This window comes from Phalacrocorax aristotelis, chromosome 4, assembly GCF_949628215.1.
Source record: "Phalacrocorax aristotelis chromosome 4, bGulAri2.1, whole genome shotgun sequence".
Classification (NCBI taxonomy): domain Eukaryota; kingdom Metazoa; phylum Chordata; class Aves; order Suliformes; family Phalacrocoracidae; genus Phalacrocorax; species Phalacrocorax aristotelis.
This window is the reverse complement of record NC_134279.1, coordinates 11575586-11591178: the sequence shown is the minus strand read 5'-3', so window position 1 is coordinate 11591178 and position 15593 is coordinate 11575586. Positions and strand designations below refer to the sequence as shown.

At 38.9% G+C, this 15593-nt stretch overlaps 1 long non-coding RNA gene across 1 annotated transcript in view; it reads right to left on the bottom strand.

Moving 5' to 3' along the window:
- The window catches only part of LOC142056070 (uncharacterized), a 214419-nt gene that overhangs the window by 184543 nt on the left and 14283 nt on the right, over positions 1 to 15593 (bottom strand). The window contains exons 4-7 of the long non-coding RNA XR_012660198.1: positions 15206 to 15397; positions 14042 to 14155; positions 4153 to 4231; positions 3559 to 3638 (exon numbers count right to left, since the gene is read on the bottom strand). This is a non-coding gene — a long non-coding RNA (uncharacterized LOC142056070). The remainder of the gene's footprint in view (positions 1 to 3558; positions 3639 to 4152; positions 4232 to 14041; positions 14156 to 15205; positions 15398 to 15593) is intronic.

Sequence of the window (15593 nt, the reverse complement as noted above, 5' to 3'; positions counted from 1 at the left end):
ACCACTTACAATTTAAAACCTGGAAAAAGTCAAAACGGCGCAGATCTAATCAGTCAAAACCACTCGGATTGATTTTAGTCATTACTGATACACGTCTTGTGTATCTGCAGATGAGTTCATCACTGCCAGCAAAGAAAAACGTTTTTCTGTCTCAGCCCCTTCCCTCCTCCCCCACACCAGACATTGTCTTTAGTTTCACAGTTCTTTGTGATATAAACCACAGGAACTCAGAGCAAGCATTTCCATAACTCGCACTTTCCAAAAAACCTTACGGCAAAGATATCACAAAGCATGGCAAGCCTTAAACAGCAACTGTTAGGAACAGAATCACAACTAATGGCAGTAAGACAGAAATTGAGGGATAAAGAACAGCTCCTTTTATACCCACAGTCTGAATCTTCCAACCCGACAGAAGGCGTTTTTTACAAAGAGTGCCTTCCAGGATCTTCTGCACAATCCAGTAGTGGTGACAAAATTGTTTATAGAACAGTTTCCTAGTAGAAAAAAATGTTTACAGCACTTCGCTGAACAGAAAAAGGAAGAGTCTTCCCACAGAGATCACCGTCTTTCACACCTTGACACACAACCTGCCTGGGTCTTTTCCCATCAATCAGTCAGGTTTGGAATTGGCGGATGGTATAACGTCAACATCTGAAAGCCCCCGTGCTGTGCTGCTCGCTCACTGGGAGACCTGGAGGACCTTGGGCTCCATTCACAGAGAACAGTTTGGGGCCACGTTCCCTGGACTTCCCATTCGGGTTCATCTATCTTTACCGAAAATCAGTAATTTAATCTCCATGTTACTAACACATCATCACCTTCAGAAGTTACCGGTCACTAACACAGAGGTCGGATCACGGCCTTTCTTTTTATACTATATTAAGGCAGTAACAATAGTGCAGCTTTTAATATTGTATGAAATTTCTCCTCTATCATTTTATTTTTCCTGTCCTCAAAGTAGATGGCAATCATTTGTGCTCTGATTAGAAGCTATTTCTTTATCCATGGCTTTTCTCATCATAATATATGAAAGTGGCAAAGACAATCCATAAGTAATAAGTACGGTATGAAATTTCACGAGGCCCTTATCATTCTGTGTCATTATTCTTGTCTTTGTTTCTCTCTCTCTTTATTGTAGGAATATTTTTTATTTAGAGTGTGGGCTTTTTCTTTGCCTTTTCTTATTCCCTTTGATGACTGAAAGTATCCTGCTGTCTAAAATATAAAAATAGTTGGTGGTCTTTTCAAAATGTTGTTTTATATTCAAACTTATTAACTTTTTAATGTTTATCTCCCTGTTTTTCAGTCGCTGAAATGCTAGAGATTTAAGGTGCATGTATTTGTGAAGTCAATATAACTGGGCAAAGTGTACCCTGATCTGTACCCTGAAATTTAAATTTTGTGCTAATGACATTTCAGATCACGTCTCTATTCTTAACCTTAGAGGACAACGCTTGCCTGCTCTTCCCAAAATACGAAGATACTTCTGTACTTCCAGGTGTATTTGTTCAACTGATAGGTAATTACACTTTTTTAGAATTTATGTTTAATTTTGTTTTGCTTTTGCTTGAAAATAAATCTCCTTAGAATTCTTTGTGAGGGAAACATCTGAGGAAGCCCAGCTGGTTGGCAGCCATGAGCCATGGAAACCTTTGATTCTCAGAATTAAGGACAATCTAGTTCCCCTTGTCTCCAGATACTAGAAGCTTTGGGTTCACAAAAAGAGCTAGGAAGGAAGGAAGCTTGCAAGTGTAGGAAGTTTCTGGTGAAGTAAACCTTTGGCTCCTTCTTGGCCTAGCAGACTAATTGTAAAGGCAGCAAATAAAGTAAGGGAATCAGAAACATGTACCTCAGACCTCTAAGTAGGCAGCCACGGATCTCGACCAAGTAAACCAGTGGAAAGCAAGCGAGATTCAGACAGAAGCCTGTGTAACATAATTCCACTTACACACCAGCTGGTATCTGTTAGGTTTGAGTTAATATACCCTGAGACCTTTTCTTTTTAGGGATTTCACTGATAGCCACAGTTTTCTGATATTAATTTGTAAATAAAAATGAAACCTTAAGATACGCCAGCAGAAGGGTAACGTTTTTAAAACACCAGAGCAATCTAGGACCTGAACACCTCACTTAAGACCTTACTTTCAACAACTCAAGGATTTCTAAAACATAGTGAATTTCGGTGGGGTCCGAGATCCTGGCAATCTACATGGAACCAGGTGGAGGAACGCAGGAGTAAATTATCTGCAGAAGGCAATGGGAAGCGGGCTTGTGTACACATGCAAAACTAGTCAAATTTACAGCATCTCTAGAAATACTTATTCTAGTAATAAAAAATGCAAAAATGTGCAGAGTATGCAACATGGATAAACACATTATTATACTAGGAACTCTGGCAAAAACATATAGTTGTGGAGATTTTAACGATTCACTGATTAGAACCAGGACCACATGAAGACTTGAGATTTCACGTTACAGTACTCTTTCAAGCATCTCTTCGAACCATTAAGAAATACATGAAGAAATGCAAGAACAGCTGAACTGGATCAAGTAATGATTCAGATCAATAAGTGAAACCAGGAAACAGGACAAAAAAAAATACTTGGCATCACTGTTCCGTGCTTATTCAGAAGAAAGTAACATGAAAGTAAAGAGAAAAATGCCTGGCTTCTGAATAGTGGGCAGTATCCCGAAGGCACACCTCCACCCAGGTGGCACAATTTTTCCTTGTGGTAAGACACAAGGATCTCTCTGCATTAAAGAGAAGAGAAAAAATTTCCCATGCTCTCTGATTAACAGATTAAAAAACATATTTCATCGTATAGATGGCACACTACAGTTTGGAAAAAGCTCTGTGATTACAGTGTTTAAGCCTCCAGAACACAGGGGTTTATTAGCAGTCATTGAACAAGAAACAAAGTCTGCACAGAATATTCATCACTACACCTGTTGCAACTATCACAGACTGTCTTAGCTGTCTAATAGTGGTGACCATTAAGAAAAACAAGGCTTAGCATGGATCTAAACCCACTTCCTAGTTACTCGAGAAGGGCAGTAGTCATTACATGTCACTGGAGATATCCTGTGTTATTTATCCAGCACAAAAATAGTCACTGTTGGTGATGGGCTTTGACATGCTAAGCTGGATAAGCCATCCAACGATTTAAGTCTTGCACTTGAGACTTTGTAGGTACCAACCCAGCTCCACCATGCTGCTAGTGCATACTGAACCAGACAGTGGAACAAATCCTGCATGTGTATATACATAATTTCATATATTGTGGTATTATATTTATCTATGAATGACAATTACACTTGAGGTGGATTTTCCTGCCTGCCCCAAAACAAAAGGGTTAACATGAATTTAAGGATAAAATTGAGTAGAAATACCAAATAATTCTCAGGTATGACGCCTGATAAAGAAACTCAGATCTGATATACTGCTGTTTTCTTCTCTTTCCCCTGTGCATTTAAGGTGGCAAAACAAGGCTTTCTAAGACATAAAGCCCTTCCATTCCCTTCTTTTCCCCTCCTCCTTCCCCTTCGTTCAATCCTTACCTTCTTCAGAGTATCAACAGATCCTCCATTCCCTCCATAGCTCACAGTGTTTGCATCCCCATGCTTCCAGACAGGAGGTACTGAAAAGACATTAATAAACATTGATTGTCAAGACACAAGAAGGTAATTGTTATTCACCTTGGTCACATGAGTAATCGCAATGACTCCTAATCCAAACTGCTTAAACGAAGCATACATATTTGGCTCAAGATTTCATTGCTGACAGCTTTGTTAGTATTGTAAGCAGATCTTTATCATACCAGACAAAACCTTAAGATCTCTAAGGTGGGAGACCTATGGAAATTGTACAAGCTGTGTAAGAGTGGAGAGCATGGATAACCATCTTTGCTGTATTAGAACAGTGGGATCTTGAAAATGCAGCAAGAGAGTTTGCAGTGTTTCACTCAGGCAGTATTTGACTGTTCACAAGATTTACCATAGACCTTAAGAGAAAACTATTTTCCATTTGCCTAAACAATACAGATGCTGGTGTTTTAATCAAGTATTTTAAATATCAGTGATCTTAACATGAAATATTTTTTCTCCTCAGCTACCTTCCTCATTTTAGAACCCATCTTTCCTCCTTGTACTCACCAGGGGTGGCTTCCAGTTACACATCCAGTGGTGCCTGACGCTGAAAGATTTCTTTCGTTGTCTTCCCAAAGTTCCCTGCCTGCAATCATCAGTTTTTACTGGTTATAGCAGTATTGTAAAGCTTCGTGAATCCCAAATCACAAAGGTATTAAAGATAAAAAGTAATTTCTGTGCCTTGTGTGTTTTCTCCGATAAGATTCACCCTTTGCCTCTCTGGCTCTGGGATTACTTGGGGAACAGCAGGTTCCCCAAGAATCTGAATTCAGTGCAGGAAGGACCTTCAGTAAAAATGTCCTTCTTCCATATTTGGTGAGTTGCTGAATAATGACAGAAAGTCTAAAGGCACATGCCTCTGCCTTCAGCACAGTACTGGTAGAGGTTAAAGAATAACCCGACCAATGGACCAACCACCTGGCAAAACACAACAACTAAGTTATTCCATTATCATTGTTTTTCTTTTAAGTTTATTGAAATAAAATGGCGCACAGGCACAAATTTCAGAAATGTGCATTTTATTGAGATTTATTCCACAGAAAATTTAAATACAAGAGATTAATAGAAAGTCTTGTCAAGTGAGACCCTGTGAAACTAAGTTCCAATCACTGAGCAATGTCTGATGGAATTGCTAATTAGATCACACATTTCTCCTTAGCTGTAGAACAAGGAATCACACCAATGATTCCACTTTTCATCTGCAGAACAAGTTTTCAATCCCTTTTGTAACTGTACAGTACAAGGTACAAATTCCTACTGATGCTGAACAGAAACATTTACGTATTTGTAAGCTAATATATGCCTAGGGAAAAAAAGCCTCCAACTTTTATTTTTCCAATATTTATCGTCCATTCAAAAACAGATGGTAGGAGGTAAGCCAGGTTATCTCAGACTTCTTGTGATGGGTTCAGTGGCAGAGACCCAAGCAGCCTCGTATGCAGCAGAGTCCCTATCCCACTGGCAGCCAGTTTTTTCCACTCAACTCCTTTTTTCTCCTTGGCGCCAATCCAGCCCAGTTCAGCTCTTTTATAGGAACTGAGGAACCAGTATTGATTTCCCATTTAAGCCAATCTCGCGTAAGCCCACCACTGTCTCCCTTGCTATGAATAGGGGGAGCACTGGAGGAAACCAGCTGCAGCATTTTCAACGCAGAATTGCTTCTTCGAGTGGGACGTGAGCTGAGTTGCAAATTAGAAAAATAAAAAGTGAAAATGGCAGTGTAGATAGGCTTTCTTTTCAAGGCTGATACACATTCAGCACTGCCTTCCTAGAGAGGATTCTCGGAAAACAGGGAATTTGCTTGTTAGAGTGAAAGAAGGAGATTCTTATTATAGACTTCAGTGCAGTTGTCAGCCAAGATAACAAATCCTTGTACCAAAGCGGCCTTAGGACAGTGAGGCAATGAGGGCTTTCTTAAAAAAATACCAAATTGTGCAGTGCATTTTTTATGAAAGTGTGGAAATCTATTGTAACTGTCTTTACTGAGTGTTTATGGATTTAAGCTGAAGACTGCAGTGATGTATGAGGTTTCTCAGACTCTGTGCCATGAAAGTTATATTACCAGATTCTGAGTGTTCGGCAGGTGTCCATTGCCATCAGGGGAAAATACCTCCTGCACAGATATTTTTAGGGACAAGCAGTGAAGTTTTCCCACATGCTTTAAAAGAGAAATTAATGCTAATAACATTGACACAAACCTTCCAAAGACATTTAGCAATAATGTTTAGATATCTGGGATGCAGTTGCTGAAAACTGGAACGTAGTTTGGTAAAAAATTGGGAGTGTGTCCTGAAGTGTACCATAGCAATGAAATAAAATTTTGAATTGTGGACTGAAAGTCAGAGAGAGACTATTTGACCCCTACATGAAATCACCAAGCCAGCCTAAATATCAAACTTTTCAAGATCTCACTCGAAGTGGCTTAGCAGCTCTTTGACCTAATTCAATCGCTCTCTGCTCTTAGCTGTTCAGAGTCTCTAAAGAGGGAATCTGTACCTGGAGTTTGTCAGGGATAAATTGTAGGAAGCTTTTGCATGGAAACAGGATACCTCATTCTACTTGTTCCTGTCCGTCAGGGAGAAACAAGCCACCAAACCCAGGTCATGACTACGTTCTTGCCCCACGTAAACATGCTCAGTGAAGTGAGGTTAGTCTGCTGACTGTGATTAATAAAGACTGAAAGGATAATTTGCACCAGCCTGATGGCTGGAGCAATTGCAAACTCCACCACGGGTATGTAGGACACCAGAAACGACTGCAGCTTCCTGAGTCGGCCTCCCCACATTTTCAGGCTTTGTGCAGCCTAATGAACAAAGATATAAGCTGCTTCTGCCCGGAGGTTTTGACTAAGGTGGAGAAAAGACCAGTTGTTTTTTTTTTTCTATGTTGCAAATACACAAAGCAGTTGGACAAAATGGAGTCCGTTAGGATATTATGAAGCTTAGCTGTCAGCAACTATATTTTTTGGTTATATGTTATTTTTCAGAGAACTTTATGCACGAAGATTTCCCAGGAGGAAGGAATTGAGTGTTAGGTGGATTATTTTCACGTCGTGGAATCAATAACCTGAGTTTCCTTGGTGAGTGGTCAAAAGAGCCAAATATTTGTAATTCTCAATTCTCAGGTATCCCCACCAGGGAATAATTAGCAGCTTAAGCTGCTGGTTTGATTGATGAGGCTGCCGAGTGATTATTTCTCCAATTTTCCCTGACTTCGGTTCTCATAGACTAGGGTCAATGAAAAGAGAAGTTCATTTTAGGTTTTCAGATACTGATGCTCAGGTTCTTTCTGTATTTATTGATATATTTTATCTCCATTTTCAAAGAGTGAATCTGGAGGCACTGCTGAGAAGGTAAAAGCATTTACAGGGATTTTTGTGAGAGTTTTGCTGAATTTGTGGCATCTGGTAGAGATTAGAAAGAATGACAGAACAGGTTCTGCCTAGCAGAAAAAGAGTCTGAGGAGGAGGCAGTAGTAATATTTGGAGAGAGTGAGAAAGTTGTGGAAGGAGACATGAACGTCAGAGCTTTATTTGAGGTGTAGTGCCCAGTGAGAGAGAGGAATAGGAACAAATGTCAACAGGAACAAACCAACCTTTTGCTTTTTAATGTAGTCATAAAAAACTTATGTGCAGATAAGGAATATTTTAAAATGTGCCTCAGATACAAAATGTCATTCACGTCTACTGAAAAAAAAAAAAAAAAGACTGTTGCCTGGGGCTATGCTAATTCTTTAATGTGATGGCATTCCTGTTAGGAGAGCTCTGTAAGCTTTCCAGGCTGCCAAGCATGCTTGGCGCCCATGTCTTCAAGCACTGTTCCTGCAAGGCTCCTGAGTACATTTTCATTTTAATGGGTTCTTAAGTCAAGCATCTCTGGCAAAGTTGCCCTCCTAAAAAATGAGTGAGAGCTCATGCAAGGGACAATGACATTCTTTAATATTTACTGCACTAAAAATAGCTTTTAAAAACAATACAAGGTATACAGAGTGTTCTTGTTCAAAAATGGCCGGTTTTAACAGCATTTGATGGATGCAGTGGGCTCCTGGTAAGTACAGTTAATATATTCTCTCTATATATTCCTTCAGTACTAAAGAGCAAATTGCTTAATATGTAATCTTGAGTAAATGTTTCCCCAGTTACATTCACTTTCTCTTTTTGATATGCTTTATTCCTGCCTGAGTATTTCTCTCCTTTTAATATTCTCAGCAGGCTGGATTTATGAGCCTATGAAAGCAAAGAATAGGAAGCATCTTCTTCTGAAGCCAGCTGCACTGGTGAACTTATTGAATAGCTGACCGAGTACTGAATGATAATTGTACAAAGAGAATAGCAAGAGAAGCAAAACGAGACAAAATCACCTGCATTTTCCAAAAAACTTAGAAAGGACCAACACCACACAAAAAGAGACAGAGAGAAGAAAAGAGAAACAGGGAGAGTGAACCCATAGTTTGTTTCATTTTTCATTCTAACATCATTTCAACCACAAAGAATGACAGTATAAATGATCAAACAACTGTTTGCTAATGCATTATAGATAGTCATACACAATATGGCAGCTTTATACTTGTATATTTACCCACCATGAATACAAAATATACTAAGAGTGACAGGTAATGTAGCCAAAGCTTCTACTCTCTGTAAGCATCTGTGTACTATGAATGATAAATGAGAGTCTTGTGTCCAAAGGTAGCAAGCAATGTAGATAATGCCATCTGAGTAAATGAATAAATGTGAAACAGATGCTTTTTGCATTCAGGGCACACAGGTAGAGCCAGGAAGCCACCAGTACAGATTATGGATGCTGGTGAGACAGCTGTTGCCTGCATCTAGTGCCAGGTGCATTCCTACCTGGACTGTGTGGAGCCGGTAAAAAAGGCCTTTGTCTTACTCGGTTTTGACAAGTTTCCAGAAGGACAGAGGTATCTTCTTCTGGAGATTCCTAAGGTGCTTGGATTTCCTCAAGGCTTTCCTAAAAAGTCAACTCGGCGTCCTTATTAGAAGAGGCCTTTGTAAGAGGTGGAGAAACTGCCTGAATGGAACATTTAATTTTTAACAGTCATAAAATACTTTCTCTTTGCTTTTTATGCAAGGCTCTCCTGGTTTGCTAGTATTTCTTATCCGAACAAAAATTTTGCCTCAAGATGAGATTACATGGCATAAGAAATAACTGATAGAAAGGCATGAGAACTTTTATATGATTTTTTTAACACATGTAAATTTGCTCGTTTTATAAGCAAAGAGACCAGAGCTTGGACTCTGGTGAGGGAAGCGGAGGGGTTTTGTTGTCGGTAGACTGCACCCTTGATGCCTGAAAGGTAGATTAAACTCCCCAGATAAAACATTAAGCCTAACAGTGCTGCCAGACAGTTTTTACTTGTGAGATACAGCTACTGCAATTCTTTAAAGTTCAAATAAGTTCATAATGCAGTTTGGGTGTATATTGCTCCTGCAACTCTTCTCTTCTGTCTAATGCTAGATGTGTGCTATTGCATTTCTATGTTTGCTGAAGAAAAACTTCTGTCCTTTTCACTTGCAGAAGGGAAGCCCTGGGACCCGTTTCTCTGCAGATTTGTCCTTCCTGAGTTAGTTGTATCGTGGAGGGTGGGTAAAACAGTAGTTTCCGTCTGCGTATGCAGATGCAGTTTTAAGAAGAAAATGAACAAATGCAGTAATGGAACACACCTTTTCCTTGTTTAGTCCAGGTACCTTGAACTATACAAAACAGCATCATTTTATTTAGACTTCGTGAATTTTAACAACAAAAAATGTCATTAATGCACAGGTGGCTTGTTCCTATTTTTCTCCATGTCCTTTCCTTTCTCTCAGCAAGCTGCCCTTGCATTTATTTCAGTGCAAAAGTTGGGGCAAATAAAAAGAGAGACTGTGTAGGTTTTTAAGAATTTTGAGAAGTAATTTGCAAAGTGATAGTTTCTGGTAATGAAGGCTGCTACCTTTGCCCAGGTCTCTCGGTATGATAAAATTGTTTCAGAATGTTAATCACTGAATAACCAGATTCCCTTGAAAATGTAACCTCAGCTTTTACTGAAATATGATATTCCTAAATTATACCAGAGCTGTAGTACGGTCAAATCAACAATTATACTGAAAGAACTCACGCGGTCTTTTCTTTGGGATGAGACTCTATTATCTCAAAAGAATTAGAAAAGCATCTATGATGCATAGCCAATATGGAGACATTCATCCCATTGGCCTCTATTATCTGCATGGAAATGAGAAAACACTTCCATTACATTTTGCAGTGATCCATGCCTTTCTCTTTTTAAGTCAATAAACTATATCTTTCACTGTGATAGTTCGTGCATGTGTGCAAAAATGACCTTTCGCAATTTGGCTGCCGAGACACGTGCTGAGAGAGGTGGTACAAGAATTGTAAAAAGAGTTGCAAACCATTTCTTGCTGCCAGGCACGTCCTACCACGGAGTAATAAAATGGGGCCTGCAAAGCTCCTTGCTACACGTCATATTTTATTGTTCTTTGTTATCACGATTCAGAATTCCCTTCCCAAATCAGTTTTTCCTAATCAGTTTAACTGAGGTTGATGCTCAAACCACAGAAATGTATTATGAAGAGGAAGTCCCTCGAGTGGAACTTGACCTCTGTGGAAGCGCAGTCCCCTCTCTCACATCGTATGTCTACATATAGCCTGTTCAAAAACCTCCTTGAAAAGAACATAAAATCACATTGATTCATAGAAGAGAGGGCATCAGGGGGGCACTCAGCGCTCTCCCTTTCAAAAGAAAGAAAGGGGAAAAAAAGACTTCAGGAAAAGTACTTTGAAACTGGTGAAATAATCTTCTAAATAAACCACCAGTGGGGAATACCCACAGTCACTGAGGATAGCATGCTGTTCAGCGTATCAACAAAAATACATTTGGCCTGAGGCAATGCTGAGGGCAAACATATCCCAGATGGACTAGAGAGGCCCAAATACCCTCAGAGATGAAAATTTAATTAGAGGAAATGTCACCACAGTGAACAAAAGGATTGCTTTAGTGATTTTTCATCATTGTTTACAAGTGAAGTATAGTTTTAAGTGTTAGGACAGGCTAAGTACAGGAGTGTTCTTAAGCACTAGAATGGAGATGAAAGGAAGGGATGGTGAAGGTCAGAGACAATCATCCACGCTTGAAGACTGATCAAAAGGATTAAACGATCAAATATTGACAGATAGCAATTTTTAATTGCCTCAGTGATGTCAGAAGGTGATAAAAGGTGTCAAAGGTGGTGCTTTGAAGCCACTAAGGAGGAAAAACTGACCTTATGCTGTTGTCGGTTTAGGTTTTTGTTGGGTTTTTTTGGTTGTTGTTGCGAGACCCCGAGCATGACAGAAGACTTGGGTCTCTCAGAAATACGCAGTCATCCCTGAAAGTTGAGAGGGCTCACTGTCTCTTTAACTCTCTGATAATCCACTGTATAATATTAATTCTGATTCTTGCACAAGTCAGGGGTGAAATTGCTGGAAAAGCAATATAGGAGTTGTTGCAGCCCAGTCACAAGGAATCAGCTGCCTTAAATGAAAATATGTGAGTTCTAGCAAGAGTTCCGAAAGCTGTTTGGGATAAATTCAGAGAAAATAAGACACAGCAAACAGTACAGCAAGTCTGTCAGCCTATAGCATGTTCCACATTTGGATTTTGCATCTTCAGAATGCAGAGTTGAGATTTTTGGTATGTGAATTTTTATATCTTTTTTTCGCTTTGTATTTTCTACGGAAATGCTCTCCATTTAGCAAAACAAAATAATCACCTTAATTGAAAGGATGCGCAGCATGATTTTCCCATCATAGTATCAAAATAGTGCTAATATAGCACTATTTTTATTTGCTATTACGTAACAGGAATTACATACTATTATATGCTGCAAAAATAAGAACTACAGAAACTGTACTTACTGTGAAACACCTCTCACATAAGGCATACCAATTTTACTCGATTAATCTTCTTAACACCAAGGAGACCTCTACCTACAGAAAACTGCAGAGGAGATTCACTAAAAAGGGCCACAATCTAAGCAAAAAAAAAAAAAGAAGAAAGCACTATACAAGAATAATGATATACAATTATGTATAGGTCACTATACTTATTTGGGCTTAAAACAAACTTCTGTTTTGTGATAAAGCTTATTTGCCAATTTCCACTGTATTTCAGTAATGAAACTTTTTTTTTTGCCATATTAGATCTTTGCTAGATCCCTTGGATTTTACTGCTGCTGTCATGATATGTGTTCTTCTGGATCAGATACAACTATATCTAGATGGATTATTTTTTGTGTAGAAGGTACTACGGAACTTGAAGCCTGCTGAAGATATTAGGGAACCTTTGCCCTGATTTCAGCAGGGTTTGGATCGAGCACCTTACTGACTTACTAAGTTTACTGGGTAACACGTGCCTTAAGTTCAGGTGATCGATTTTGGTCCCTCTTGGTGCTATTGTTTATTATCACCTGTTACTCACACATTTATATTCTGGCCCAAATAATCTCCCTAGATTTGAACTGCCCGGAAGCAGTATGGTTTTGCTGGCGGTCAGAATTGGCTTTCTGTTCTCCTACAGTGTTTTATTAGTCCTTCCCCTTTTCCTCACCTGCTTCCTTGTTTTATTTTTTTCTTTCTTTTTAGCAGATACAGTTCTACAGAAAGTTTGATCATATGTGCAGAAATTTGTTAGATTGATCCCAAAGGCAGGCTCTAAACACATTATTGTTTGAAACCTGTGACAGAGAGTCCAACCAGCCTCTGATTAGGCAACATGCCATACTAAGCAGATATTCATGAATCTTGGCAACCAAGTATGAGGAATCAGTTTTCTTGCCATCCTTTCTCTGTTACAGATGGTTATCTGGAAAACCATCCAAACAACAGAAATATACCATATGTAAAACAAGCCTCTCTTTTTATTTTCAGGTTCACAGACTATCAGCTTAAGATTTCACAGTATTTATTATTTTTACAATTCAAGATAAGCAAATACATCAATATCCAAATGCATCCAAATTATGGAACACAGAATAAAGCAATACTGTGCTTTATAGAATCATAGAATCATTAAGGTCGGAAAAGACGTCCAGGATCATCAAGTCCATGGGGATGTGCTCGTGTTAGTGAGGCTATGGACTTCTTGGTGATCCCCTTGGGGTATAAAAACTGAAAGGACAAATTTCTTCTGTTCCTATTTATCAACGCCCATAAAATGGAAGTACTGAGGTCAATAACGCCCAGTGAAAACATGTAAACAGGTGTTTAAAGAAATATACCACCAAGCTAGGTTACTGTTGGATTAAATGATGAAGATTCTGAAGACATATCAAAGGCATGAAGCACAGACATCTATTTTACTATTTTAGTCTTACCAAAAGGCTGTTGATAATAAATTCATCTTCAGCTAAAAGACAATTCTGAAGGGGAAACAAATTCTCAGTACCTAGCCTTCCTCTGCTGATTATCAACAGAGTAGACTGCCCACTAGCTCTGCACTGATTACAAACTTGAAGTCACTACAGTATGTGAGAGAAGATGCCAGACAAATAAAACTCCTTAATCAGATGTAGGCGACGCTCTCTGCAGAGACATAGGAAACTTAAACGTGGGTAGAAAATATGTGTGTGTATTTCCACATGTAATCTCTTATTGCATTCCTTACTAATAATTATTTTTCTGCAGAAAACCTTTATGAAGTTATTTCCCAAGCAACTCGACTAGAACAGAGGAAAACAAATGCCTGAAAGTAAAACAAAAATTCATAAATAGGCAGAGGGTGACTCCTTAGTAAGAAAAAGTAATCACAGAGACAAAACATTTCTATGGTGGTTTTTTTTTTTACATAACTGTGGAGCTGCTTACATGATTTTTCAAAACATTCTGATGACTTATGCACTGAATGAACCATCTTGTGATGCTCCTACTCACACTGAGCATCACCTCACTCCAAAACATTTGAGCTAAGTTCATTAAGACCCCAAACGGTGGAAGGTAAATATCCACCAACAGGAAAGCACTGCAACATGCCATTAAATCAGTGAAATTGCTCACATTATGGAATACGTAGAAAAAGGTGAAAGTCTGGTGCAATAGTTTGCGATGCAACATGAGTAAGAATTTCATATTCCTGCCATAAGGGCCATATCCTAAAAAAACTCCTGGGTGCCAAAACCAGGATGTATGAGAACTTTTGGCATAGAAGTCCAAAACTTCACTCTGAAATAAACCCACTCACCATCTGCATAAATCTAAAGGTAATGAAGCTCACTAGGTGTTCTCATCTCAGTTTTCCACAGACCAAAATCCTTTACATTCATCTTTTTTAAAAATTACTCAACTGCAATTTCCCCCTCTTATTCGTCACAGCATAATCATCAAAGTACATTATTGTGCTTTACCTGGTGTATGGTACCATCAGCGTGGTAGGCTTTTTATTTTTCTCTTCCCTTTTTTTCATTCCAGGGTACGTCATCACAGGTATATTTTGGATATTTCAACTTTACCTCTTCTACCTGCCAAAAACTCAATTAAAAGAAGAACACACACATCCCCCCAAAGTCTGCAGTCTATTATTTTGGCTTAACAGACTTTCAGTTGGATAATTAAGCAGTTAGCAAGTAAATGCTTTTCATCAGGCATTAAAAGATGCCTGAGAACAGGGTTACAGGTACACGAAGGTTTGCTTTTTTGTTTATCTGCCAGTTCACAGGAGCAGAGCCTCGGATGGGGATAGGGAGGAGGGAACTACTACATGCAACAGACAGTTTGCTTATTTGATATTATATACAGCATTCCATGGGTTGGAATTTTATACTCATATTTTATATTTTCCTCTAACATTTTATTAGGTTTTTAGATTGGCTTCTGGATTATATTTATAACTGTGAGGTGAAGAGTGAGCTTAAGAGAAAGAACTATTGCTGGCCCGCATTTTTCCTTTATATATTTATAGCTGAAATCTGTATATCCAGAGTCCTGGGAAACCTCCAGGTTCTGGTACTGTTTTCTAGGAATGAAGACAAAACCATCTAATAAAGACAGTAGTGCTTGAATATGGATAGCGAATAAATCTGATCTTAAGAGAAAGCTTAACGAACCGTACAGGAATAATTTATTCATAAATCCTTTAATATGACATTCACCTTAGCAGGTAACCCAGGCACCGACGCTGACATCGGCTGGAGGAACATTAACCCAGCTATGCCAAGTTAAACCAGAGAGCAAATAATTTCTCGCAGCTAAAGCAGAGGACTGAGTTTTAGACGCAGCTCTTCTGTGGCTTCTCTATGTGGCTGCTTTAACCTGTCTGTTAACTGAAATAATTACATTTTGCTATCAGAAAGAGCGTTGGGAAGCCTAATAAATATTTGTAAAGCAAGTTGACTTGCTCTAGCAGAAGATACGACCAAAGTGCAAAGTATTATTTCATATCAAATAAACACACTTTGGCAGAGATTGAATCAAAAGGTACTAACAGAAACCATTAGATAATTCTTCTTATGCTGAAGGGAAAAAAAAATATTTTCAAACATCTTGGCAGAAATCACAGAAAGTCAGATCACCTGCTCTGAAGGCTTTGTCAGCAGAAATCATGTGTATTCAACTTGCAACACAACTGTGGGCCAGAGAAACTGGAGGCTGCTGTTGACACTGACAAAAGATTAACCAAAACCGACTAGCAAAGGCATGTGTCTCCCCAGATTCCGGTTATCTCCCTTGGCCACAGAAAATGGTGTGTATGTCATCACTGAAAGCTAGAAAACATATTCTTAATGAAACAGAGGGAGAAAAACGATCATAATATAAACAAATTAGTAATGTTTATGTAGAAATTCCAGGAGCCTAGGGAGCAATATGAAGAAACAGAATTAATGTTGAAATGCATCAGGCTGGAAGCAGCAGAGTTACCAGCGACATGTTGGAGGGCGAGTATCGATAAAGTGGAGGTGT